The sequence below is a fragment of the Camellia sinensis genome, unplaced genomic scaffold, assembly GCF_055761805.1.
Source record: "Camellia sinensis isolate YWXY unplaced genomic scaffold, ASM5576180v1 Unanchor3, whole genome shotgun sequence".
NCBI classification, from domain to species: domain Eukaryota; kingdom Viridiplantae; phylum Streptophyta; class Magnoliopsida; order Ericales; family Theaceae; genus Camellia; species Camellia sinensis.
The window spans coordinates 9,000,490-9,028,221 of record NW_028129178.1 but is presented as its reverse complement, the minus strand read 5'-3'; the positions used below and the strand labels follow the sequence as shown (position 1 = coordinate 9,028,221).

Genomic DNA, 27,732 nt, shown 5'->3' with positions numbered 1-27,732 from the left:
AAAATACTTAGCAGTTATCTCTCAAGACTCAGTGTCATTTTAACATTAGATTACGAGTAACTTCATTAGCTTATCGTATTTTTTATTTTTATTTCAAAAGTTAGCTTAGTTTGTCCCAATTATTGTATTTTAATTTGTTTGGATATAATAAAATTCATGTTGTGTTCTCTTCCAACTTCAAGCGCCCTAAAGATTCTAAGTCCTCTTCATTGACGCAACAAATAAACTAGGAGGATTTTCATCCCTGGACCTCACATATTCTCTTCAGAAGAAATTAGAAATATTCATCAGATCAGACTATACTTAGTCCTAACACACCGCTCAAAGGCGCCTGCAACTTCTGTTGCTCATTTACACCCATTTTTGTGGAAACAGTAAAATAACAACAACAACAACAACCCAAAAAAAAGAAAAAGAAAAAGGTAAATACTAAGTTTATCATAGTCTAACTTAGAGGGTTTTTTTTTCTTTCTTTCTTGTTTTTCCCCCTAATTTTAAAGAGTTAATTACATGACCAACAAGTACTTGGGAAGAGGACCAATTTGGCATAGAAAGGATTACATGTAGAAATGGGATCAATGTATGGGACTTCGAGTAAAGAATGAGACTTCTATAGTATTTTCCAAAGAGCACAAGATATATGCAATTTACTCTATTTTTGAAGAGATTAATTGTTGACTCAAACTAACATCATAAAGGATGCTAGAGACAAATTTTAAAATTGGGCCCAGATAAAAACCTAATTTTCCTAAATTTTCACTGACCTATTAATTTCTTACCATTTGATATTAGTTGAACGATTATTGGAATCGTAATGCTAGCGTACAAGTCTCCACCCGCATAAATACGGTTGGAGAAGAACTCTGAATGATCAATCAACCACTGCAAAATGTTCTTTTTAAAAAATAATTGGTAAATGCATACCAAAATATACAAAATCTACTATTGATAGCCAAATGGAAACAAAAATAACAAAAGTCTACTATTGATAGCCTAAAAATAAATAAATAAATAAATTTTATTTTATGAAATTGTGTACAACTGTCTAATGCTATGAACAATTCTCCATTTACTACCAAAAACTACTCTTAAGCATTGTTTTTTGTTGCTTTTGTTGGAGAGTTAACAAATTACCTTATTGAGAAATTCATAGGCTTGGTCACATGATTGCTAATCAGTAGATTTAGAAGCAAGAGAGGTAGTTCCATAGGAGAATCCAGTACCAACAGGCAAGTCTACAAAGAGTATGCTCGCCACCTAATATTTAACATCATCGTGATTAAATTCTATCATATGTGCTGATGCACATAATTGCCGGTGAAGATTGGCTTTTCTCCAGTCAATTGGATATGGAGTCCAATTTTTTGTGGGATTTTTGGTGAAAATCCCCCTTTTGGGATTTTTTTAGGGTAAAGGACAACTTAATTAATTTTGTTTCATAAAGTCCCTAAGGAGGAGGCACATGGCTCAATAAGGACAACCCTTAATTTTCCTTTTCTTCCCTAGACAATATTGCCCTTCCATAATGATTTCGAAGTCGATCATAGAATTTGAGAAGCAAAGAAGAAGATCTCTAAGTCACAAGAACCCTAGCATAGAGACTCGCCATCGGTCAAAGAAATGGCTACATGTTCTCTGGCGATCAAAGAAATGGCTACATGTAAATGAACTTATAATGGAGTTTGTTCAGTAGGGGTGAAGGTTTAGAGTAAAATTTTACTATAAAAAATAGTAAAACATTACTTTATTTAACATGAAAGTAAAAGTTTACTGTATTTTAGAGTAAAAGTTTACTGTATTTAAGAGTAAATTATACTTAAAATGAAGGCAAAATTTTATTGTCAGGCACAATATATGCATCATATTGGAAAATATTTCCAACCTCTACCAAATTTACCGCAATACACAAACTCCTTGTTACCTCATCAGGCAATCTTTGTGCAAAAATTATCTAACAACAAAACTACATATATTATCAAGATTCACAAGTATAACTTGTATCATTGTATTCTATCCATAATGATGTTTGTTCTTAGTCAAAACAACATTATGCTATAATAATGTATTAATCACCAAACCACAATAAAATTTACTAGAACTATAGACTTACCATGTATCATCTTTACTCTTTTAGCATTCTTTCACTTACAATTACTCTTTTAGCATTCTTTCACTTACAATTACTCTTTCAACATTCTTTCATTTACAAAAAACAAAAGCACATTCATCATTCACATCAGATACAAAAAAGTAGTTTCCAAGAGTTGTCCACATCGTTGTCCTTGAAGTCTTATTCCTCGGCTATTTTTGTTTTGAGATTGAACTGTTCCTCACTCTGTGTTTTTGGAGAATCATTAAAAAATTGATGCACTATTGATGCTCGAAAATTGTTAATTTCATCCTCTGCCATAGACTTTACAATAGGCTTGACTCTCATGATTTGACGCATGATCTAATCTACAAGAATTCTACAATTAACACTGTTAATAGAAAATCAAGATCTTGTTAGATTTACTCAAATTTGAAAAATAAATGAAGAATAATGCAAAAATAAATAATAATAATAATAATAATAATAATAATAATAATAATAATAATAATAATAATAATAATAATAATAATAATAATAATAATAATAATAAATAGAGTGGGAAGGGGAAGCATAAAAATGCATAAACATTTTAATGAAACAGTGAAGTTTTATTATGAAAGTAAAAATTTACTTTGATTAGAAGTAAAATTGGAAGTAAAATTTTATTTTAAAATCATATGTTACACTAATTTTCTTTAGTCATATAAGACATAAACACTAGCCAATAACCCAAAATAGAGGTTTCATGAAATAAACCCCATGAACAAAATCTTAGAATACGAACTAAACCCAAGCATACCTAAAGAATACAAAAATCAAAAATCTCTTAATTCAACCTACAATCTACAATCTACAATATCAACTGAACAAACTAAACTTCACCATAGGTGTAAAAATCTCATAAAAATGTACAATCATTGTAATGAAACGGTAAAGTAAATTTTTACTCTGGTTGGAAGTAATTTTTACTTTGATTGGTTTGTCATTTAATGCATTTTCCCAATAATTCAACAACATTGCACTATGCAGTCCAATCTTTTATCGACCAAGCAGTTCTATCATCACTTCAATTGAATTCGAATTTAAAATCACTCAATTTATGAAGAATTTAACAACATTGCAACGTGCAAAATCTACGAACCAGAAATTGAGATCAAGAACCACACAAAAAAAAAAAGAAAGTATAGTAAGCTCATTTTTAACTTTGTTATAGAAAGGGCAAGCTTTGTATTGATGAAGAACAAGCTCAGGCAGACGCTCCTTGGCATACGCCTCCTGGAACAGTGACATGGCTCCTAAGATGGTGACTAGAGCTCCGATGAGTCTGAGAGATGTGATTTTGGCCAAGTTGCCAGATAGGGAGGCATAAAACCAATGGCGTCGAGAGAAGAAGCTGGTGCACCATTGCCTGTAGTAGTTCTGTACAAGACGATGTGGAGGAGGTGGTGGTGGAAGAAGGGTTTTTGATTTCAGGGTTTCGAACAAAGAAACAAAGCGAGGAGGAGAGAAACGATTCAATTGCTTCAAATTTTGCCCATTTATATGAAAGGGCATTTCACTCTTTTTTTTTTTTTTTTATTTTAAATCTCAGGGGGTTTTGGGAGCAATAATATATTTTGTGTCCTTTACACAAAAAAGGCCCAATAGGAGGGGGTTTTCACCAAAAATCCCATTTTTTGTGAGAGGGCTGGTAAAATAATAATAACAATAACTTGGAGATCTAAACAAATTTTTGTGAGAGATTGTGTGTAGATTATTTATATAATAATAATAATTAAAATTTGTACCCATATGATTTTGACTTTAAAAATAAATAATAGGGTAAATTACAAATATATCCCTTGTGTTTTTTTTTTTTTTTAAGTATTATGATTCTGAAAATTACATTTCACCCCATCAAGTTTCTAAGTAAATTATCAAGTCAATTAATAATTTTTAATGTTGTCATAAATATATTTCAATTAACAATTCATGTAATTTTATTATTGTATAGGAAAACAGTTAGAAATTTCAATTTTTGTTTATCCTGTTAAATAAAATTTTTTAACAACGGAGTATTTGTAAATTTCATAACCACTGGGATAATCAGTATTTTAAACAAATCTCAAAATGTGTATTTGTAATTTTTCTAAAATAATAAATAGATGGCAACGTAAGCCTTTCATTTTTTTAAAGATAAATATTATATGGTTATAATCAATCAATCAATTAGATTTTATTTATTTATTTATTTATTTATTTTGAAGTGATAAAACCACAATATGAATATATCACCAAAGTAGGACACATGGTGGATTCTGTGATCCCAACAACAGTGTGTAGTCACAAATTGTTAGACTAGATGTTTGGTTTACTAAAGAGAAACTCATCCCTAATCTATATATGCACATGTAGTTACGCAATTTCTTACAAAATAGGCCAATTGTTAAACAAACTATGGTTGCTGTCAAGGCAACATATAACATTTTAATGCTTCAGATAGTTATATGTAGTTGCTCTTAACAGCATATAAAATTAGTATGACAATAATAGTCTCAGCCTTCTTGTATTCTATCTACCTTCGTCCGTGACCATGAGTTTGGATTCAAAACTAAAGTAAGCAAACTCCCATCAGTTGCTTGACCTCGAAATATAGTGAACCTGCAAATTAGTTAACCCATTATATATTGTCAACAAATCAACAGTTCAAATCAATTAGACATAAGATATTGTATTAATTATTTTTGTTATCAAAATCGGATTGTAATGGTGTATTTTATTGTGTGAGGGTATTTTGATAATTTGACTCACTCACTCAGTCCCGTGCATCAAGATTGAAAGCTTCACTCCATTACCCGCTCAATTAAGAATTTCATACATGTTTTAAATATTTGTTAAAAAGGTTTTCCAGCAAAAAAAAAAAAAAAACAAAAACAAAAACAAAAACAATTTCAAATCATATAAAAACATGTTTTGAGAACATGTGCAAAATTGATCCTACTAAAGTGGGCAATCAATAACAGTTTGGAGCAATCGACTGCACATTTACACTGCTGGAAAAACGATTTTTAGTGGCATTTTCAAAACGCCGCTAATTCCTTCAGTGACGCTTACCACCAAACGCCGAGGACGCGGCCGTCGCTGTAAGTTTAAGACGCTTTAAAAACGTCGTAAAATTAGCATAAACGCCGCTAAATGTGACAGCCCAACGGTAAAATGACGTCACACAGGCATTCAGCGACACTTCAAAAACGCCGTAATAGCTTTTTGTTATGTTCAAAAAAATAACTACAATGGCGTTTTGTAAAACGCCGCAATAGTTTTTTTTTTTTTTTTTTTAACTACTACTTTTGTGAGATTACTGAATATGATCATTTGATTGATTCTCAATCATATTATGAAAAAGCTTCTACATTTCATAATGGTTACATGATCAACGAACTTCTGTTAATAACAAGAAGAGTAGTTACATGAAGTATGAAAACAAAGAGGGAAAAAACAAAAAACAAAAAAAAAAGGTAAATAAGAGAAACAGAGAGAGAGAGAGAGAGAGAGAGTACAAAACTTTCAGATTTGATCAAACTATTCTAAAACCCTAATTTTTTGAGACTTGAAAAAACCATTTCCTTAATAAGGTGGGGACAAAGCGGGAAAGATTATGAGGCTGCAATTTCCTCAAACAGGCCCAACCTATTATCAGCAAGTCTAGACTTGTATGCAGATTTTTTGTATTCAAACCATGTAAACTCTTTGTACAAGCTGTCTTCTCCTTCCATGAGTGAAGGCAATGGGGTTATCTTTTCACTCAATGGTGGTCCTCCAAAATATATCATTGAAACCCTTGATTTCAAACTGTTCGCTATAGCTCTATGCCTTACACTTTTAAACCTCCCATTGGTCATCACCTGCAAAACCGACTAGGAACATTTCAAAACCAAAAAAATTACCCACTAGCGCAATTCAGAAAATTAAACAAACAGCAAAAAGGCTTGAGTATAAAGAATGTGTAATTCATGAGGAGCAACATTAAAACCTCTAAAGCATAGTTTTCCAGTCAAACAATTCTCTAGCTCGAACCCCCAGATAGACTATTTTGCTGAGCTTATAATCGATTTACAAATATGTAATTTCAATCCAAGAAACCTCTATAAGACAGCGCCAAATTGGATCCAACTCTGCATAGTAAACTCCGAATACCTACAATCACTGTAAATCACAGTAAATCACAAATATCAGTTAAGCTCAACAACTACTATCAATAGTCAAACTTAAAATATCTCAATTTACAATTTATTCCAGAGTTTAATCCCTTTGCCACTTGGATAACTATGACTTTTCAACCAGCTAGACTCAAAGTAGGTATTTAAAAAAATACTAAGAAATAAGGCTTCCATATTCTTTAATCACATTGTTTATGCATATTTTTAAATGCATTGTTTATTCATATAAGGTGAAAATAGGGACCTAGCAAGATTTTCTCCACCAGGAGAGAGTGATAATGCAACATTTGCATGAAGCACCTAACGTAAATTTTGCTACACTAACATAAACCAAATCAACATATTATGTCTAGATTGGCAAATTTTTATCATTAACTTCATCAAAAGAGTCTAGAGAAAACAACAGTGCATTTCCAGTTCCAATACAGCAAACTGGATTACCAAAAAAAAAAAATAAATAAATAAAATTAAAATTCTGAATGCAATTTTACAAGGGACTTCCTGAAGGAGGAAACCATAAAACAACAATGCAGTCCAAATTACATTTCTCTCTGATAAATAAAATAAGCAATATTCATCTGGATTAACTTTCGCCAGTCCTGAACCATTGCATCTAAATCATATAGAAGAAGAGCTCGAGTTCAATTCATTATCCAGCTGAAAGAAACAGAGTGGTACCCATTTTTCTAGGATTAAGAGATAGGCAGAAGCACTATTTCCAAAAAGGGTTGAAAGAATCTACTCCATTCTCCTCCCAATGATAGGGATTCATGTTATCTTTCCATCCGGTATTGAATGAAAAAAGGCAGCCAATCCCTTCATATGCATAACTATTATATCTCTTTTGTAGCTTTCGGGAAACATTTGACTGTTTCACAGTCAAATTAGCAATTACTCTTTTATGCTATATATATGTGTGTGTGTGTGATTCACATGTTTCTAGCTCAAGTTGATTCCCTCAAATACACATTAATGGATGAAGCAGAAGTTCCCAAAGAAAATAATGCCAAGGCAGCAGGTAATTGGATCCTTCCCAATAATTGCAGATACTTCAAAGTCATCCTATTGCATAAACAGAAGGTGTACAAATCACCCATTCAATCAGCTTCCTGCCAGCAATGAAATGATAAACGACTACTTGGAACTAAAAATCCTAATATCTTCTCGCTTTTTTTTTCAACGAAGAGCAAGAGCTAAGAACAGCCATCAGTCCAAAATTCAGAAAGGGTCATTTAGGAAGATGCACAGTGCATTGGTCAATTGTTAAGTTTGAGAGCATGAAGCATAAGTTCCCAAAGAAATGAATCCATCAGCATCCCTCACATATAGTTGACTTCAGTTCGTAAGAAATTTGAAAAAAATAAAAATAAAAACAAGAAAGATAGATGGTTAAAAAACTGTAGAAATAATCAGTCACAAAGTTTTGCTTATCCCCTTAAGATCTGTACATGTGAATTTAGACTATTTAAGTGTATTAATTTAAAGTCCATACACCAAGTGTTCGTAACATTAGCTAAGTTACAGAATATTACAGTTCACAAGCAATATTGTCAATTTTCCATTTCCATTAAGAATGAGGCATTAGTTTTTTTCCTATTTGGAGGTAATCTTGGAATTCAGAAAGTATTAACTCATAATGGCATAACCAGACACAAAAGTAACAACCAGGCCAAAAATTCCTATTCAGAAGAATTACATATTGGATTCCTTCAAATAAGAAGGCTTTTGCCCTGAGAACTTGAAATGGTAATCACATACGCAACCTAAAGAAACAGAGCAGCCAAAAGGAGTTCTACAATGTAACCAATTTATTATTACTTAAAGACGACTAATATTAACGTTGACAATGGTAACTTGGAAGAAGGAAGAGGATGAAGGAAAAGCCTGACAATGGTAACCAGTTTATTATTACTTAAAGACGACTAATATTAACGTTGACAATGCTAATTTTATGGATTGAACTAAGAAAAATGGTAACTTAATAAGTACCTCTTGCCGTGCCAAATGATCCATATCCTTAGAAGAGCAAGGCCAAAGATCCATGAAACTATAACGTGATACAACATCTTGTAGTGAACTCTCTAAAGCTGATTGACTCTCTTCGCCTGTTCTGGAAAGCGCTTCTTTCCTTTTTTGCTCAACCTGTGTCAGAAGAACAATTGTAAAGCTCAGACCTGAAAAATTTATAGATCTAGATAATACGATAATAATCCAAAAACTAACAAAAAAAATAAAGAAAATACACTAAAGCTGGGTGAATCTTTTCCAAAGTTTGCTCAAACTGGGTGAATCTTTTCCAAACCTACAAGAGACAATACACTAAAGCTGTCCATTATCAATTAGCAATAACTGAAATCAGATGATGAAAGCCTAGGATCTCAACAGACAAATATGAATGAATGGGAGAAGGTAACAAGTGTGTGAGGGTTGAACCTAAAGCTGTCCATTTTTATTTTTTTGTGGTTTACCCTTTTTCTTCCACAAATATGTCAATAGACTAAGAAAGAAGCTTAACATGGCACAATTGCAGTATGATCTACACAACGAGACAACCAAAAAAAATCTAACAAACCAGCAATTCTGTTGAATAACACCCCCTCACTTGCTGTGATATACTATATCATCCCGTATATAATAGTTGCATACCTTCTAGCCACTATTACCAGACAAAATCAACATCAGCTGACTTGAGAAAGTTCAAAAAAAAAAAAAAAAAAAAAACCAAAATCTCAGAATATTCAAGATATTTAAATCAAATCAAAAGATTTAATTCGAAATCCATGATTCAACAGATATATACAGCAGTGCACTTTAGTTAAGTTCAATTCCAAATGTCAAAGAAATTAAAACAAGCAATACCTATACGCAATTAACACGAATTTCAGTTCACTGAAATTCAACTATAAAAATAAAAACATTATAATCAACAAACACTGGAATTCACTCCCAAAAAATAAAATAAACTATATTTAGATTTACAAGTTTCATTATTAATGAATGTCACTACAAGTCTACAATAATGATGATTCTGAGATTGTAGACAGTGGTGTGCTCACCTTAGTAGACGATGGTGGCAGCGGTGGAGCTTCGAAATCGGTAGAGAGAGAGAACTTCGAAATCGCAATCGCAACTGCAAATAAAAGACATAAAACAAAACATTAGAGTGAAATCAAACAAAAATTCTGCTGGTGTTCAATGTTGATAGCCATGTGATTGAATCATTGTGTCCCTGTCTGAGGACGGCAGAGTGTGCAATGTTGCAGGTCATCTGCTGCAAGAAATGTGAGAAGTAACGATTAACAGGGGTATTCTTAAACTTACCAACTATGGAGCTTGTGATGCTTGGTTCTTCTCCCACTTTCCAAATGGAAGGTCAAACTTTAAATTAGTTACTTCCTAAAATGTTGAAAGAAGACCAGAACAGCATGATCAAGTCTTTGCTTGGTTACTTCGCCATATCTCTGACAAGTGCAAGAGAATATTAAGGATGATATACATAGCATAATGATAAAAGACGAGGGCTAGATGAAACAAAGAAAGGCAGGTTTTACTTTGAATAAATTTAAAAAACCCTTTCCTTGCCCCTTCTAACCAATTAAACCTCACTGCATAACTCCAAAACCAAACCCTTTATTACACCAATTTCAGACCTTGAGAGTCCACAATAGTCACTCTCGAAGACCCTCTTTGAGAAATCAAAATCAAACTTTAGATCGGAGTTTATAAGAGTGTGTTTCGCCCCATCAGTTTCATGTTTTTCTGTTAGTCAAAGAAGCAGACCACCCAAAAGTCCCACACTACGATTTAAATGCCTAGCATCTGGTGCATTTAATTAGAGCAAATACTTTTACCCCCACATTGAATTTTGTTATCCTGAACTTAAAAGCACGTAAGCACGCTGGTGCAATATTAAATCACAAATTCATTAGAGTAACAATGTTCCATAAATACACATGTATCAATAACCCAGCACCAAAAAAATGAATACAAATGCATCAGTATGACTAATACATGCATAATGATTTCATCTAGTTAGCACATGCACAATAAGATAGATTTATAATTTTATATGACTGATTCATGTTAACTTGTTTAACCAAGTCCAATGTAATGGCAGATCAATCATGAGCCTTGTGAAATGCACCTCCTCAGAAGACAAATTGCACAAAGACTATGGGATCTGAAATAACACAATCAAGATTACATCACCTTCTTATTGCTGGCTGCATCTTCCGCTTGTTTAACCAATGTTGTACCTTCAGCAGTAACATGCTGTAACGCCCTCAAAATAAACCCATTATATGTATATCATCAACATGCATTACTTAAAGAAAACAATTTATTCATCAGAGTGTTACTAAATAAACATTACATGAACATCAAATTAAATGCCCTATGGGCTTACATCTTTCCAAGCCAACACTTGGATACAAAATAAGAGTTCTAACTCAAATGCCAACAAAGCCCTAGGCTTGATTATTTATCAAATAAAACAAACAACTAAAAATAGTCTTCAAAATCCAAATCCTTCCAAGCTAAGTCCTGGGAGGTAGCTTATCACCTGGACCTGAAAATGATGTTCCCATAAAGGGTGAGCCACAGCCCAGTAGAAATATACTAAACCACATATAAGCAATGAATAAAGCAATAGCATTCAACAGATGGTTAACCAAGATAATCAATTACTTCATTTTACAGTCTCATGACACTATTGTCTAAGATACGTTTTACTTTCCAATTTTATCAACATGGCTCAGAACCTGGCCAAACTTACAACAGTGAATTACATATATCATATTCACATCCTTCCAATATCAACAAACAAATGAGACTCAAGCTCAAATCAAAACACTTCATACTTCCAGATTGATACACATTTTAGTGTTGTATCAACAAAACACTTCAATATAAATAAGCACACATAAAAGTGATGCTAATGGAGTCCATCCCCTATCTCCTCCCAAACAAAATCCGGTTTAGAGGTCCATCCCCTATCTTCCCCTAAACCATGGAGTACATCCTCTATCTCCTCCCACACAAAACAATGTATGCAAATGCAATGCTCAATCAATACACGTATTTTCTGTATCAATGCAATAGTCAAAATTAATGACTTAACCAATGTGATTAGTTTCAGTTATTCCTAATCCACATGCAATGTCTACAACAATCACGACTATCCTCCACCGATAGCCCAAAACAGTTATTTCTAAACTGAAAATAACTATACAATTCAATAGACAAATGATTCAAATTATCAAACTACGCCATTTAATCAATGAATTCCCCAATTCCATGAATTTAACGATCTTTTCCCAATTCCATGAATTAATTATACAAATTAATTTAATAATACAACTAGGGTTTTTCCCAAAATTTACCAAAGTATCCCCAACATATCAAAATACCAAAACTTAGAACAAAACCTATAAAATGGAGTAGGAAATCCCTACCTCGAAGAAAACAACCCAAATGGTGAAGACAGAGATGAGTGCCCAAATACTAATGTGCTCCAAATCGCCAAATGTTCAGATTAAATGAAAGCCCTCGACTCCCTCTATATTTTTAATAAAGCAACTAGGGTAGAAACACCCTCTAAATACATCAAATCTAAGAAAGAAGGTGAGTAGGGAGAGAGAGAAGCCGGACCTAGGGTTTGGAATCAAAAGAAAATGAAAAAGACTGATCAAAACCCGCTGCTATGTATATATACTGGACAGGCTCGCTCGAGCGAAGACATGGTCGCTCGAGCGACCAGACACAGAGAAGCAACGCTCGAGCCAAGGAAGCCTTGCTCGAGCCAACAACCCAAAAGCTCGCTCGAGCGAAAGAAAACTCGATCGAGCGAAGAACCCAAACCCTCAGGTCTGTAACCAGACTCACGCTCGAGCGAAGGAACTATCACTCGAGCGAAGAACGGACTAACTCGCTCGAGCGAAGAAAATCTCGCTCGAGCCGAGAATGCAAAGCTACAGGTCCATACTGGACGCCACCTCTCGCTCGAGCGACCAACTCCTCGCTCGAGCGAAGAACCAAAAACCTGGACAGCAACACTTGGTTTCTAAACCCAACCAACCTGAAACAAACCTGCCCCACACATCCTATAATTCCAAATGAGAAAATAAGGGACAACAACAATAATTATACAATGACAGAATCTACGGAACCTAAGTCCGGATACAATTAACAAATGGGAAAAGACCGGGGTCGCTATAACCTCCCCCCCTTAAAAGAATTTCGTCCCCGAAATTAAGCATAAATTTTTGAAAACAGGTTTTTCTCAATTCCCAAAGATATTATATAACAATAATAAACAACTTGACCCAATACTGGTCACTTCATCTCTTTATCAAGAGGCATCTCACAATATATAAAACAACATATATTTCAGCCTGTATCACTATTATGCATAATTCCCTTCAATGTTAGCATTTCCCATATCATAGTCAATTGTATGATATATACAACACATTTAACAATGCAATCAACATATGCAATGTTACACTAAACTTTTATAATGAAGCAAGTTTCAAAATACACCCATTTACCAAAACATATCAATGTTTTACAACTTATGACATATGTAAAGCTCGTAAGTTCAATAATATACAGAATCTAATTATAAGATTACAAATCGACAAACATGTCCGGATATTTTTCGCGAACTTCCAACTCACGTTCCCAAGTGGCTTCCTCCACTCCGTGATGTTTCCACAAAACTTTGACCAAAAGGATGGTTTTGCCTCGCAAAACTTGATCCCTCCTATCTAAGACCTGAACCGGTCTCTCCTCATACGAGACATCCTCATCAACCACTAAATCGGTCCAATCCAACACATGTGATGGATCCGGCTCATACTTCCGAAGCATACTCACATGAAAAACGTCATGTACTCCGGACAGCTGCGGCGGTAAAGCTAAACGATAAGCAGCCTCGCCAATCCTCTCAAGGATTTCAAACGGACCAATGAACCGAGGGGACAACTTCCCGCTCTTCCCAAATCTCATCAAACCCCGTCTGGGTGATATCTTCAGGAAGACATGATCACCCACCTCAAACACCAAAGGTCTCCTCCTAGGGTCGGCATAAGATTTCTGACGACTCTGTGCTGTAACAAGCCTCTTACGGATAAGCTCAACTTTCTCCGTCGTTTCCCTCACCAACTCCGGACCCAACAGAGGTGCATCACCCACCTCAGCCCAACAAACAGGAGATCTACACGGTCGGCCATACAAGGCCTCAAATGGTGCCATACCGATACTAGAATGGAAACTGTTGTTGTAGGCAAACTCTACCAATGGCAAGTGTCTCTCCCACGACCCATTAAAGTCTAGAACACACCCTCGAAGCATATCCTCAAGGATCTGAATAGTACGCTCGGACTGCCCGTCAGTCTAAGGATGATAAGCTGTGCTAAAGGTCAACTTAGTGCCTAAGGCACTCTGCAAACTCTGCCACAACCTGGCAGTAAAACGAGGATCTCTATCTGAGACGATCATCACTGGGACCCCATGCAATCTCACTATGTCCCGAATGTATAGGTCAGCAAGATGATCGACTGAATCTCTAACACGCATAGGAATAAAGTACGCCGACTTAGTCAACCGGTCCACAACTACCCAAATAGCATTATTACCCCGCTGAGTCCTCGGAAGGCCCACAACGAAGTCCATAGTAACATGTCCCCACTTCCACTCGGCAATAGGCAAGGGTTGCAACAAACCCGCCGGCCTCTGATGTTCGGCCTTCACTTGCTGACAAGTAAGGCACTTAGATACGAAAGCTGCAACATCTCTCTTCATACCCCGCCACCAGAACTGGCGACCCAAATCCCGATACATCTTAGTGCCTCCCGGATGCACCGCAAGGCATGAATGATGGAACTCTTGGAGTACCTCCTCTCGGCAAGACTCCGGCACAAACAGACGGTCTCGGTATCTCACACTCAGGTCGGAATACACCGTTAAACCCTTCTCAACCTTCCCACCAGAAATCTTCTCACGAAGAGATTTTACCTCAAGGTCACCTCTCTGAGCCTCTAACACTCGAGTCACAAGTGTAGGCTGTGCAACAACAGAAAACAAGGCCGCAGCCTCAACGGATTCACCCAGAAGTAAATCAAACTCCCCAAGTGCACCCAACATCTCCCATTCTCGGATGGCTATACTAGCTATGTCACCAACAGGTTTCCTACTAAGGGCATCGGCCACCACATTGGCCTTTCCCGGATGATAATGCAACTCAAAGTCATAATCCTCTATGAACTCCATCCACCTCCTCTGCCTCAAGTTCAAGTCTTTTTGTGTAAACAAATATTTCAGACTTTTATGATCCGAGAATACTTCAAATCTCTCACCATAAAGATAATGCCTCCAAATCTTCAAGGCAAATATCACAGCCGCTAACTCTAGATCATGCGTAGGGTAATTTTGCTCGTGAATTTTCAACTGACGTGAGCCATAGGCAACTACTTTTCCTTCTTGCATTAATACACAACCCAGACCCTCTCGTGAGGCGTCACAATAGACTGCATAACCCAACCCTCTCTCTGGAATAATCAATACTGGAGCGGTGGTCAGTCTAACTTTCAACTCCTGAAACGACTTTTCACAAGTCTCACTCCATACAAATTTGACTCCCTTCCGAGTCAATCTAGTCAAAGGCGAAGCTAATTTGGAAAAATCTTTCACAAACCGGCGATAATACCCAGCTAACCCCAGAAAACTACAAATCTCAAACACACTCTTAGGCTGTGCCCAATCTTGCACTACCTCAGTCTTGGATGTATCAACAGACACTCCTTTCCCAGAAACTACATGGCCTAAGAACTTGACCTCTTGTAGCCAGAACTCACACTTCCCAAACTTAGCATAAAGCTTATGGGCTCTAAGTAACTCAAGCACCACTTTCAAGTGTGCCTCGTGCTCCTCCTCAGAAGGCGAATAGATAAGGATGCCGTCCACAAAAACAACTACAAACCGATCCAAGAATTCCCGGAAGATCCGGTTCATCAAGTCCATAAAGACTGCCGGTGCATTGGTGAGCCCGAATGGCATTACCAGAAACTCATAATGGCCATACCGCGTACGAAATGCCGTCTTCGGAATATCCTCTTCCCTGACCCTCAACTGGTGGTAACCCGATCTCAAGTCTATCTTAGAGAAACAATGGGAACCCTTCAACTGGTCAAACAGGTCATCTATACGGGGCATAGGGTACTTATTCTTGACCGTAGCCCGATTCAACTTCCGGTAATCTATACAAAGTCTCAAAGCACCACCTTTCTTTTTAACAAAGAGGGCCGGTGCTCCCCACGGCGAAACACTAGGACGTATAAAACCCTTGTCTAGTAACTCCTGGAGCTGAATCTTCAACTCAACTAATTCGGCTGGGGCAAAACGATAAGGTGCCATGGAAATCGGCGCCGTGCCGGGCACTAGGTCAATAGAGAACTCAATCTCCCGATACGGTGGCAAACCAACAAGATCCTCAGGAAAGACGTCCGAGTACTCACAAACCACCCTTGGCAACACAATCTGTGTCTCATCATCCTCACTAATCGAAAGGTTTGCAAGTAGACCACTAAGCTCACTCCGTCCTCGCGGAACATACCCCGGTGGCAACACATTACCAACCCGGTCCCCCAGAAAATGAAAATACTCTCCGCTCACGGTACAACAAGTGACCCCCTGGCGGTAGCAATCAATAACTGTCCGGTATGACGATAACCAGTCCATACCCAAAATAACATCGAAACCCCTCATAGGTATAACTACAAAGGAAAATGGGATTCTATGATAATCAACCTCTATATCACAACCCCTAACACCTTGTTTCAAAATCAATTCACCCCCAAGAGGTGACACTACACAAATAGGAGATGCTAGCTGTGCTAACTCCAACTCCAAAACAGATGCAAATGCAGCAGACACAAAGGAATGAGATGCACCCGTATCAATCAAAACATTAGCAACCGAGTTGCAAAACAAGAAGGTACCTCTCACAACTGATGGTGCCGGTACAAGATCCTGCGCGGTAACAGCATACACGCGCCCAGACGACCTCTGATCAACCTGCTCACCCCTAGGAGCATAAGATTGCTGCACTGACTGGGACGATGAAGCCCCCTGATTGGCCCTCGAGGCCTGACCCGACTGAGCTGGCTGCTGCCCCTGAATCTGCCTCAAACCAGATGCACCAGGTGTGCCACCCAACTGCGGGCAATACCTCTTCATATGCCCTGGCTGACCACACTGAAAACACGAGAGTGGCTGGCCTCTACCCTGACTCTGGCTCTGAGATCGAGCCGAAGATGATGCTGCTCTCTGCACTTCTCCCCTCTGAGGACAAACTGGAGACTTGTGACCCAACTGGCCACACTTGAAACAGGTAATGTCTCCCTGACTGCCTTTCCCCGAACTAGCACTCGGCACAGGAAAAGTCGATCTAGAAAAGCTACCCTGAGACTGCTGAGGATTAAAACCCTTCTGTCTCCTACCATCACTCTAACCATCCTGACTCCTCTTGGAGCCCTTCTGTCCTTCCTCCTCCTCCTGCATCATGATTTCCATGTGGGCTGCAGCATCAACCAGACGCCCATAATCCCGAATCATAGTTCCCCCAACTCTCAGCTTGAGGCCACGCCTCAACTTCTTCCCAAACTCAATACAGCGGCGTTCCTCAGACGCCACCAACTCAGGTGCAAACCTGGACAAACTAGTAAATGCAGCCTCAAACTCGGCCACTGAAGAACTCGACTGCTTAAGCTGGCAGAACTGGTCTCTCAGCTTCTCCCTAACTGCTGGAGATAAGAATTTCTCCTGGAAAGCATTCACAAAAGCCTCCCATGTAGCTCCTATACGACCCTTAGTGAACTTCCACCACTAACCTGCATCCCCTTTCAACTGGAAAGATGCCAAGGTCACTTTCAACCCCTCGTCTTCGATGCCAAGCATCTCAAACCTCTTCGTTGTCTGTTCGAGCCATTCATCTGCCTTAAGCGGCTCTTTAGGATCACCCACAAATTCATCCGGATTAGACCGGAAGAACTCCCTCTTCAGAAAGGAAGGTCCTGCATCCGCAACAACAACCTGAGCTTGATTCTCAGCTCTGAGAATGCCTACTGACTCCCTGAATGCCGCTGCTATCTCTCGGGCTAAAGCGCCCATAGCCTGCTGGCCTACTGGCTCGGCCATATTGGCCTGGCCAACTCCTTCCTGAACTACCGAAATCTCCTCTGGCACAGGCACCTCCTGCCTACCCGGCCTACCACGCCTACCGCGCCCTCGTCCTCGTCCTGACATCCAAATAAAGGAAACAAAGACATTAGCACATAAATAAATGTGCCGAAGCTAAACACTCGCGTCCTAATGCATTGGACAACAATAATTCATTCCACGTAAGCACATAATCACATAAGCACCTACGAATTTCATTCCTGGATAATGATAGTCCCAATGCGTTACTATAGTTCCGGTTGGAAGCAGCAGTGATCAAGTGCCTTTCCAACAAGACTACTAGAAACTCAAGGGTCCAATCAACATCCTAGAAACTACATTCCATACCCACATAATCACATAAACATGTTATCACATAGGCATATAACATTACACTAAGTCTCTATCAAACGAGACGAACCCAATGTGATACTAATCACTTCCCACGTACCCAAAGTATTCAAACCCGGTACGCCCTGATACCAAGTTGTAACGCCCTCAAAATAAACCCATTATATGTATATCATCAACATGCATTACTTAAAGAAAACAATTTATTCATCAGAGTGTTACTAAATAAACATTACATGAACATCAAATTAAATGCCCTATGGGCTTACATCTTTCCAAGCCAACACTTGGATACAAAATAAGAGTTCTAACTCAAATGCCAACAAAGCCCTAGGCTTGATTATTTATCAAATAAAACAAACAACTAAAAATAGTCTTCAAAATCCAAATCCTTCCAAGCTAAGTCCTGGGAGGTAGCTTATCACCTGGACCTGAAAATGATGTTCCCATAAAGGGTGAGCCACAGCCCAGTAGAAATATACTAAACCACATATAAGCAATGAATAAAGCAATAGCATTCAACAGATGGTTAACCAAGATAATCAATTACTTCATTTTACAGTCTCATGACACTATTGTCTAAGATACGTTTTACTTTCCAATTTTATCAACATGGCTCAGAACCTGGCCAAACTTACAACAGTGAATTACATATATCATATTCGCATCCTTCCAATATCAACAAACAAATGAGACTCAAGCTCAAATCAAAACACTTCATACTTCCAGATTGATACACATTTTAGTGCTGTATCAACAAAACACTTCAATATAAATAAGCACACATAAAAGTGATGCTAATGGAGTCCATCTCCTATCTCCTCCCAAACAAAATCCGGTTTAGAGGTCCATCCTCTATCTTCCCCTAAACCGTGGAGTACATCCCCTATCTCCTCCCACACAAAACAATGTAGGCAAATGCAATGCTCAATCAATACACGTATTTTCTGTATCAATGCAATAGTCAAAATTAATGACTTAACCAATGTGATTAGTTTCAGTTATTCCTAATCCACATGCAATGTCTACAACAATCACGACTATCCTCCACCGATAGCCCAAAACAGTTATTTCTAAACTGAAAATAACTATACAATTCAATAGACAAATGATTCAAATTATCAAACTACGCCATTTAATCAATGAATTCCCCAATTCCATGAATTTAACGATCTTTTCCCAATTCCATGAATTAATTATACAAATTAATTTAATAATACAACTAGGGTTTTTCCCAAAATTTACCAAAGTATCCCCAACATATCAAAATACCAAAACTTAGAACAAAACCTATAAAATGGAGTAGGAAATCCCTACCTCGAAGAAAACAACCCAAATGGTGAAGACAGAGATGAGTGCCCAAATACTAATGTGCTCCAAATCGCCAAATGTTCAGATTAAATGAAAGCCCTCGACTCCCTCTATATTTTTAATAAAGCAACTAGGGTAGAAACGCCCTCTAAATAGATCAAATCTAAGAAAGAAGGTGAGTAGGGAGAGAGAGAAGCCGGACCTAGGGTTAGGAATCAAAAGAAAATGAAAAAGACTGATCAAAACCCGTTGCTATGTATATATACTGGACAGGCTCGCTCGAGCGAAGACATGGTCGCTCGAGCGACCAGACACAGAGAAGCAACGCTCGAGCCAAGGAAGCCTTGCTCGAGCCAACAACCCAAAAGCTCGCTCGAGCGAAAGAAAACTCGATCGAGCGAAGAACCCAAACCCTCAGGTCTGTAACCAGACTCACACTCGAGCGAAAGAACTATCGCTCGAGCGAAGAACGGACTAACTCGCTCGAGCGAAGAAAATCTCGCTCGAGCCAAGAATGCAAAGCTACAGGTCCATACTGGACGCCACCTCTCGCTCGAGCGACCAACTCCTCGCTTGAGCGAAGAACCAAAAACCTGGACAGCAACACTTGGTTTCTAAACCCAACCAATCTGAAACAAACCTGCCCAACACATCCTATAATTCCAAATGAGAAAATAAGGGACAACAACAACAATTATACAATGACAGAATCTACGGAACCTAAGTCCGGATACAATTAACAAATGGGAAAAGACCGGGGTCGCTATACATGCTGCATAAAGAAAAACCCAGCGAAACTTCAAAATAAACAAGGGGAAGAAACAAATAATACCAGAGGCACAATGCTACATTCTTTACAGAACAATGTACTGCAAGTTAAAAACCAAAACCTGTTTAAATATACTAGAAACCGGATCTAAACCTCGAGGTATTTTGGAAAAGAGCCTATACATCCTTGATAAATCCTCTACCTACAAGAGAACAGGAAAAAAATGTTAATAAACTTTAGTTAATTGCAACTGAAATAACAGCAAGAAGGCTTGAATAATAACACTATCCAAGTCTGATAAAAAAAAATGGTCCAAATGACTACCTTGTCATCCCTAAGCAATGCATGACATCCAGAGTGCTCCTTCTCGAGCAATTGGGTTGCATAAACGGACAACAATTCATGTTGAACTTTCTATAGGAAGACAAAATTACCCACAATTATAACAGCAAAAGTGCATATCTTCAAAATTGGCCTCAAAATAAATAAATAAAAAAGAATTTGTTATATTTACACATGTAGAGAACCATAGCTTGGCTCAATTTCCAAAAGTAAGCTTTCATTACCAATGTTTTAATTAATATGAATATGCTTTTATTTCATGTAATACCCTAATTTTTCAAAACTACAAAGGGAAAAACTTTTCAAAATCACAAAATGACTTCTGATTCATATTTTGTGAACACTAGATGGATTTCTTTTATCAGATAATTTAAAGCATTTACTGTCATTGATATTTTACATATTTATGTGACTTGCATATTTATTGGGAGAAACTGTCAGGTTGCTTGGGATGTCTGTCTGTAAGAGGCATGGACCACCACATGGCCTTCGCCAGGTGATGTCCTGGAAGCACTGAATAACTTCTCCCAAAGCAGAGCCCACCTGTAGGCCTTTTATCCACTTTTAAAAACATATTTATTTTTATCACAGCACAAACCAGATACACATTTGAAAAACATAATATACCATGCAATCAGCGTAACTGGAAAACATGCAAAAAGAAATGTACACCTGATCCATACTTATATCAATGCAAATAACTTACAGTAGAAAGCTGGAATGGACAGAACTTCGGCTTCCCTCTGCATCCATACTTTAGCAGATATGCCCCCCTCTTTAAGGCTGCAATAGACTACATTTAAAAATAAGATACAGAAAAAATTATCAGATCACTCACGGATAATTTAGCAAAAGCATATAGCATACTGAAGTACCCTAAGAGAAAACAGGGAGAATATTAAGAAAATTAGCATATGTGAAGATAAATAAAAACTTCATGATATCACAAGAAATTCCCAATCATGAGCTTCCTACACCAAAAATGGTGTTTAATCATGGGCATCCATCCCATGTCTAAGGCCAAAGCAAAGATAGAAGCATAGGAACCACTGGACCACAAGCAACAAAATCACTTGATGCACTGCTGGATTACTCTACACAATAAATACTCGATCAAAATGAGGAATCACTCAACTCCAAAGCAAGAACACTTGCAAACTTGATCAAAAGGCCAGCCTACCTATCATATTCTCAGTGATGACTATAGATTACAATGTAAGAAGAGGGACCATTCGACTCAAAGAGGAAGCCAAAGGAATTAACCATGTAACTAATATTCAAAACTAGGATACTACTTGTTCACAATTCAAAATGGCACATAAGCATTTTAATTGTTCCTAGGCAGTCAAAATGTAAAACTGGAATGGAGACTTGCATCTTAAAGTGAAAAATATTTCATATGACTTCTTGTTGGTTTTTATTTTTTTGTTCTTCTATTCTTTTTTCTTCTTTGTTTATGTTTAAGAACTCCAGCAAGACTCATTTCCATCAATTGCAGATACCAACAGCCATCTTAGTTCTTTCAGAGAAAAGAAAACTGAAAGCACTTAAAGCAGACTTTCAAATGGGAAATTCAATGCAATTGGATATCAAGTCAACACAGAAGCCACACTTTCAGATTCTGGCTATTAAAGGAAAGAACAAAATTTCTAAAGTCTTAATTTGTAAATTGAAGTAAATTTTTGGCAACTATGTATATTTGAGCGGGCATTGTGCCCCTCCATTGTTTGATTTTGTAGTCTTGTGAGTGTGTAGTATTTTTCCAATTGAGAAAGAAATTGTGTCAGACATAACAGATTCAATGTGGCCCAATAAATTGGTTTATGATTTTTTTACACTTGCTTCTTCTCCTAAAAAGTTGTGAAAATGGCTTTTACAATATTTAATAGTTAAAGCTGTTCCCATCATATAGCTATGGAAGCAACCTCAGATAGGAAACAAAAGCAAAAAAATTCTAATTGGCAATAAAATTATGAAAGAAAAGAAAAGGAAAAAGATAGAGAAGTTACATCACCTGCTCGACATCCCTTTCATCAAAACTAGTCCTCTGTACATGAGCCATTCACACTGCAATATCAGGTATAGCCCTTGTGCAGTGTAAATTCCATTCGGACAACACAAAATCTCTAGAAGATGCATCGAAATTCGCCCCATAAAAAACCTAACAGCACGCTCGGCACTAAAGAATCAAAACTTGGCAACAACCAAATCAACAAAACAGAAGAGAGTTATAATATATATACATATATATATATATATAGAATCACTGAACCAACACAAACAAAATAGAATCACCGAATCAGATTTATGATAGTCATATAGAGAGAGAGAAGGGGTAGATCCGAACCTTTCTGCCTTCTCTTAATGCCTTGATCTCCGCATAACAAATAGACCTTCGCAATCGAGAGAGAGACCTTCGAAATCGAGAGAGAGAGCGCTTTGAAATCAAAATCGAAATCGCCGAGATGTCATTCTGAGATGAATCACCGAGATTCGATTGATCGATCCGTTGAGAGAGAGCGATCCGTTGAGATATCGATCGATTGATATTCTGAGATGAATCATTGCTATTGGAAGTATTTGAGAGAGAGAGAGAGAGAGAGAGAGCGAGCCGTCCACAGATTAGGAGAGGGTTGAGTGACTGAGAGCTTAGGAAGAGGGTGTAGAAGAGTGAGTCAGCGGCCGGCCCATTTAGGGAGATAGTGTTTAGAGATTTGAAGGCGCTTTTGAACGCCTCCTATCATTAAAACGGTGCCGTTTTCATTTAAAAAAAGGCGACGTTTGCAAAACGCCGTTAAATATTATAAAACAGTGACGTTCAGAAAAACGTCATTAAATAAACGCCGTTAAAACCTACATTTCCTGTAGTGTTAGCGTGGCTAGCATTCGATAAACACTCAATGGGCCATCAATTGCACTTTGTGCAGTAGCAAGCGATCATTGAGATATCGATTGTTAAGCATAGTATAGCTTTGGCTTTCTTGCATACTCGTGTGATTGATTGTGCATGTGTTAATTAGGTTAATTGGTTAAATTGAACATAAAATTAACTTTTTTTAATTGGATAGCCTACTCATTCCCCTCTAGACACAGAATATTCAAATTCCAATATTACAAGAAACTTAATAATTACATTCATAATTGGATAGCCTACTCATTCCCCTCTAGACAAAGAATATTCAAATTCCAATATTACAAGAAACTTAATAATTACATTCATAATTTCATACATAATTCCCCTTTTACTAATATATTTTTGTTCCCTTAAAAATAGGATTAGTCCAAACGGACTATTGCTTTGGCCCTCCGGAAAACCGGCACCAAGACTTTCAAAAACAAAGTAGAAAGAATAAATTATATCTTCAAATTCTTTTATGGTTCCATCCTAAAATTCTTTAATTAATTACGCAACAGTTCAAAAATTTCAAAATCTTCACATGATTCGTTAAGACATAAGAGAGACACGCACAGATATTTCCCGGCGTAGGCCCTGCTCGTTTAGGCCCATTTGGGCCTAGGCCCGAGCCCCTAGGCTAGGGCCTAGGCCATCATTTTGAAGCCCGGCCCTACTTGTGGGCCCAACTGGTTAAGGCTCACTCATCGCCTGGCCTGAGGCCTAGCTCGCCTAAGGCCCAGTGTTTTTCTTAGTAGAAAATTTTGGTAGAAAAAATAAAAAAAAACTAAAAAATTTGTTCACGCCAGCCCGAAGCCCCGAGCCCCGAGCCTAGGCCCACCGGTCCATCCAAGGCCCGAATACCTCCTGGGCTTGGGCCTAATTTTTTAGCCCTGTGGGCCAGTCCAGTCTGACTTGAATTTTGGTTGGAGCTTGCGAGGCCCAACATGGGCCGGGCCGGGCTGGGTCAAATTTACACCCCTAATTGACGCATTTCTGACCCAGCCTCAGCTCAAAAATAATTTTTAGAATGGGTCTAGCTCCTCTCTGGTCTGGAAATTTTGTTTGGTCATGGTGGATATAACTCTGGACTCATCTCAATAATCTAAATTGTTTAATATGTAGAACTCGTCAAGCACATTATCTTTATAAAAAAATCACGTTAATCGGACATCGATAACGACTTGATTAGTTTGCATTTGTGTGTGTAATTTCTTTTAAAAACATAATTGCCGTTGAAACAAATGCAATCTGTGATTAATGAAATTGATGAATAGTTCCATGTGCTTTCAAACAATTCCATTAATCATGGCATTATTTCCATAAATAAGTCACCAAACAATTTCATTAATTTGCTATTTATTTGGTTGCATATTTTGAAAATAGTTTTGTAGTTTGGAGTTTTTTAGTTTGTGATGTTTTGTAGTTTTTTTTGTAATTGAATAGATGGGTATGAAAGAAATAGTGATTGAATGATGTGTCAAATGCAATATGCGATTGACTTTTTATGAAAATAAGGACATGATTAATGAAATTGTTTAGTGAGTAGGTCAAATTATTGTGTTGAAGAAATTTGTTTTCTAATTTATGCCACTGATGCTAGATCTCACTACCAGACCACCGCCAACGCTAGAAAATTTTCCAGAAAAATGGTCGAAAATGTCTGCAGAGGTGGCGACTAGTGGTAGTGGTGATATGGACAAATAGACAAATTATATAGACAGATAAGTAATTTGTGGATAAATACTGTCATCACCTGGATTTCCAAGATCTAAACTAAAAAGAATATTCCTGCACAATAACGGAAAAGGCAATAAATACTGAAAATAAAATATCATTCTCCGTGGCTATATGTATCTTTTAATACATGAAACATATTTATTATATACATCATATATTCTATATGGCATGAATATAAAATATGTAAATAAAAAAAATCATTATTTTCACAAAAGAGATGCTTGTAGGCTTATATAAAAAACTGTGTAACCTGTAGCAAAAATATAGGCACTTGGCCTACAAAATATAAAGGCCATATAGGACAACAATTAACAGAGCTATCTCTAGCTCATGCACACATCTGAGGTCAACTCAAGGTCATGGCATGTTCTCAACATTTCAAAATTTATTAACAACGTAGGGTGAACATATAATTCAGTAGAAAATTCTTTATCTCTACTAATATGTATCCACAAAAGCATTTCATAATGATACTACACATATATAGGATGCTCAAATTCGTTTTCCATCAACAACAATGTTTACTTTCCAAATTTCATAAATTCTCGAAGTGTTTAGTAAGAAACCTCAATTCTCAATTACATTCCATTGAAATCCTCTCAAGGTACATTCATTTGTTAATGGCCATCACTAAGCACCATCTAAATACCACATTTTACCAGTTACTAGCTAGAAGGACAAATGGGTACTTATTCTGTAGTGGCCTGGGTCGAGGCTGATCCATTGTATTCTCTCAAGTTTGGACACGGGATTGTCCCAGGTGTTTGTGGCCTTGATGGTGTGGTGTAGGGCCTCGTAGGGTCTTGGGTTGGCTGTGTAATAGTAGCACATAACTTTCTATCTAGGCAGGTTGTACCCGCGGCCATAGGGCTTGCAGTCGCAATGGTCTAGTATGGAGGTCGCGCCTGTGATGGGCCTCGGCCAAGCTGCAACCAAAACATAGCTTCACGTTGGTTGACTAGGGGGAAGAGTGCATTGCCTGTGAGAAACCACGGTGTCAGGCCGCGACTAAAGCAGTTGCACCCGCAAGGATCCTGGTAGCCCTCGTGACCAGGTATGCTAGGTGATTGCACATGCGATGGTGTTGGTCGCATTCACGAGGTGTTAGATCACGGCCATGATGGTTCGTATATTTAAGTCGTCAGTGCGCTGAAAAGTTACTTTTTTGGGTTCTCTCTTCTGCCATTTTCGAACCCTTTAAGCTTTCAAGCTTGTATTTCATCTATTTTCAATGATCTTTGACCCCTAGTTACATAGACCAAATATAAAGGATCATGAGGGCTTCGATTTAATCTGAACAGATCGTGTTTTTGTCACTGGTGGATTTTTTACTCTTCTTCTCTTTGCGTCGAGAGGCAAGGATTCTAGAGCTTCTTTTCAATACCTCGCTATACATAGACTTGTGATACTTTTTACGGCTTTTAAAAACATAATTTTATAGTTGATTTTGTTAAAAAGCATATGGGTTGCTTTGGGTTTAAATTGTTGGATTTATGAATTATGTTTATAATTGACTATGGATTGTAAAAGCATGTTTAGGATATGGGGTTGGAAGGGTTTGGCATTTCATTCATAAATTTTGAAATGTTAAAGAAAAGCTTAATGTTGAATTGAAATTGGGTTATGTTGTGGTTGTTTACGAATTTGTGGTTTTGGATTAATGTTATTGGATGTTGGCTAGTATTGTCTATGTTGGGATTTGGAGTAGTGAGGATTTGTTTTCGAAACAAAGTATGATTAAATTACCTCTTTTATAAAACAAGAGAGTTTGGAACGAGCATGAACATGGAAATACCAACAGGTGTATTTATTGTTTTGATTATGTAATTGGCGTCTAGAGTTTTGTCCTTGGCCATTGGTGGAGGATAGTATTGATTGTTTCTAGATATATGTTATGAGTATTATTGTATGACGGGCTATGTAATGTAGGATGATATGTTGTTGATTGTAAATGGACATTATGAATAGACAATTAAATTGTTGAGTTGTGGATTATGTTGTTAGAGAAGGAATTGAAATGCTTATGGATGTGTTTATGTTATGAGACTGTTGTTGGATAGCTATGGTTTTGATGTGTAGTAATCTATATTGTGTTTTGGAAACATTTTGGAAATGTAGGAAAACTTGTTGTTGAACGGTGGTGCATGGAGCACATTTTGAAATAAGTGGGTTAATGTATTTAACTATTAATAGTCGTGGTTGTGATAATTGGACTAGGTTTATGTATTACACCATTATTTATGTTGGTTAGCGTGTTATGCTTTTATTGTGATGTTGTTTAGGGGTCCGTTTCCCGCTGTATTAAGTTAGCAAAGCGTGGTGCCTTGACAAAGGTTTCCTCGTCCTTTTGGTTTTGCACCCTGTAAAGTGTGAAAGGGAGTCCATTTCCTGCCGTATTTGAGCCGGCAAAGTGTGGCACCTTGTGATAGGTTCTTCTTCCTTCCAGTTTGTGCCTCGTAAAGAATGACCTGAGGGGTGCCCCGTTCCGGGCAAGGCCAGTAAATTGTTATGTGTTATTTGTATTCTGAAATCTGCCTGTGATAGTTGAGTTTTTCAGGCCGCTCGAGTGGTCATTTGGTCACTCAAGCAGTGATCTTCAGCTCCCAGTAGTTGGTTATTTTGCGAGCAAGATCGCTTGAGCGGTGAAGTTGTCGCTAGAGCGTAGAATTCATGCTCCTAATATTTTCACTTTAGCTTTGTAAAACTTCTGGGACTTTTTTTTTTTTTTTTTTCCCTTGAGCGCTGGAATGATTGCTCGAGTGATCGCTTCAAATTTGCATTGTTCGCTCGAGCATAGGAAGTTGTCCTCGAGTGGTCT

At 37.4% G+C, this 27,732-nt stretch overlaps 2 long non-coding RNA genes across 3 annotated transcripts; both read right to left on the bottom strand.

Annotated features, from left to right (window-relative positions):
• Positions 1-6,117: 6,117 nt before the first annotated feature.
• LOC114283147 (uncharacterized) lies at positions 6,118-10,004 on the bottom strand. 2 transcript variants are annotated; one of them, XR_014358583.1, is made up of 5 exons: positions 9,613-10,004; positions 9,348-9,421; positions 8,515-8,593; positions 8,281-8,433; positions 6,118-6,277 (listed from the first exon to the last, which is right to left on the bottom strand). It is a non-coding gene; the product is annotated as an uncharacterized LOC114283147 (long non-coding RNA). The 2 variants fall into 2 exon arrangements; XR_014358582.1 differs by having other exon boundaries at positions 8,535-8,593.
• Positions 10,005-10,193: 189 nt separating this feature from the next.
• On the bottom strand, positions 10,194-20,400 carry LOC145816174 (uncharacterized). Its single transcript, XR_014358614.1, has 3 exons — positions 20,264-20,400; positions 20,061-20,141; positions 10,194-10,563 (listed from the first exon to the last, which is right to left on the bottom strand). It is a non-coding gene; the product is annotated as an uncharacterized LOC145816174 (long non-coding RNA).
• Between the last annotated feature and the right edge of the window lie 7,332 nt (positions 20,401-27,732).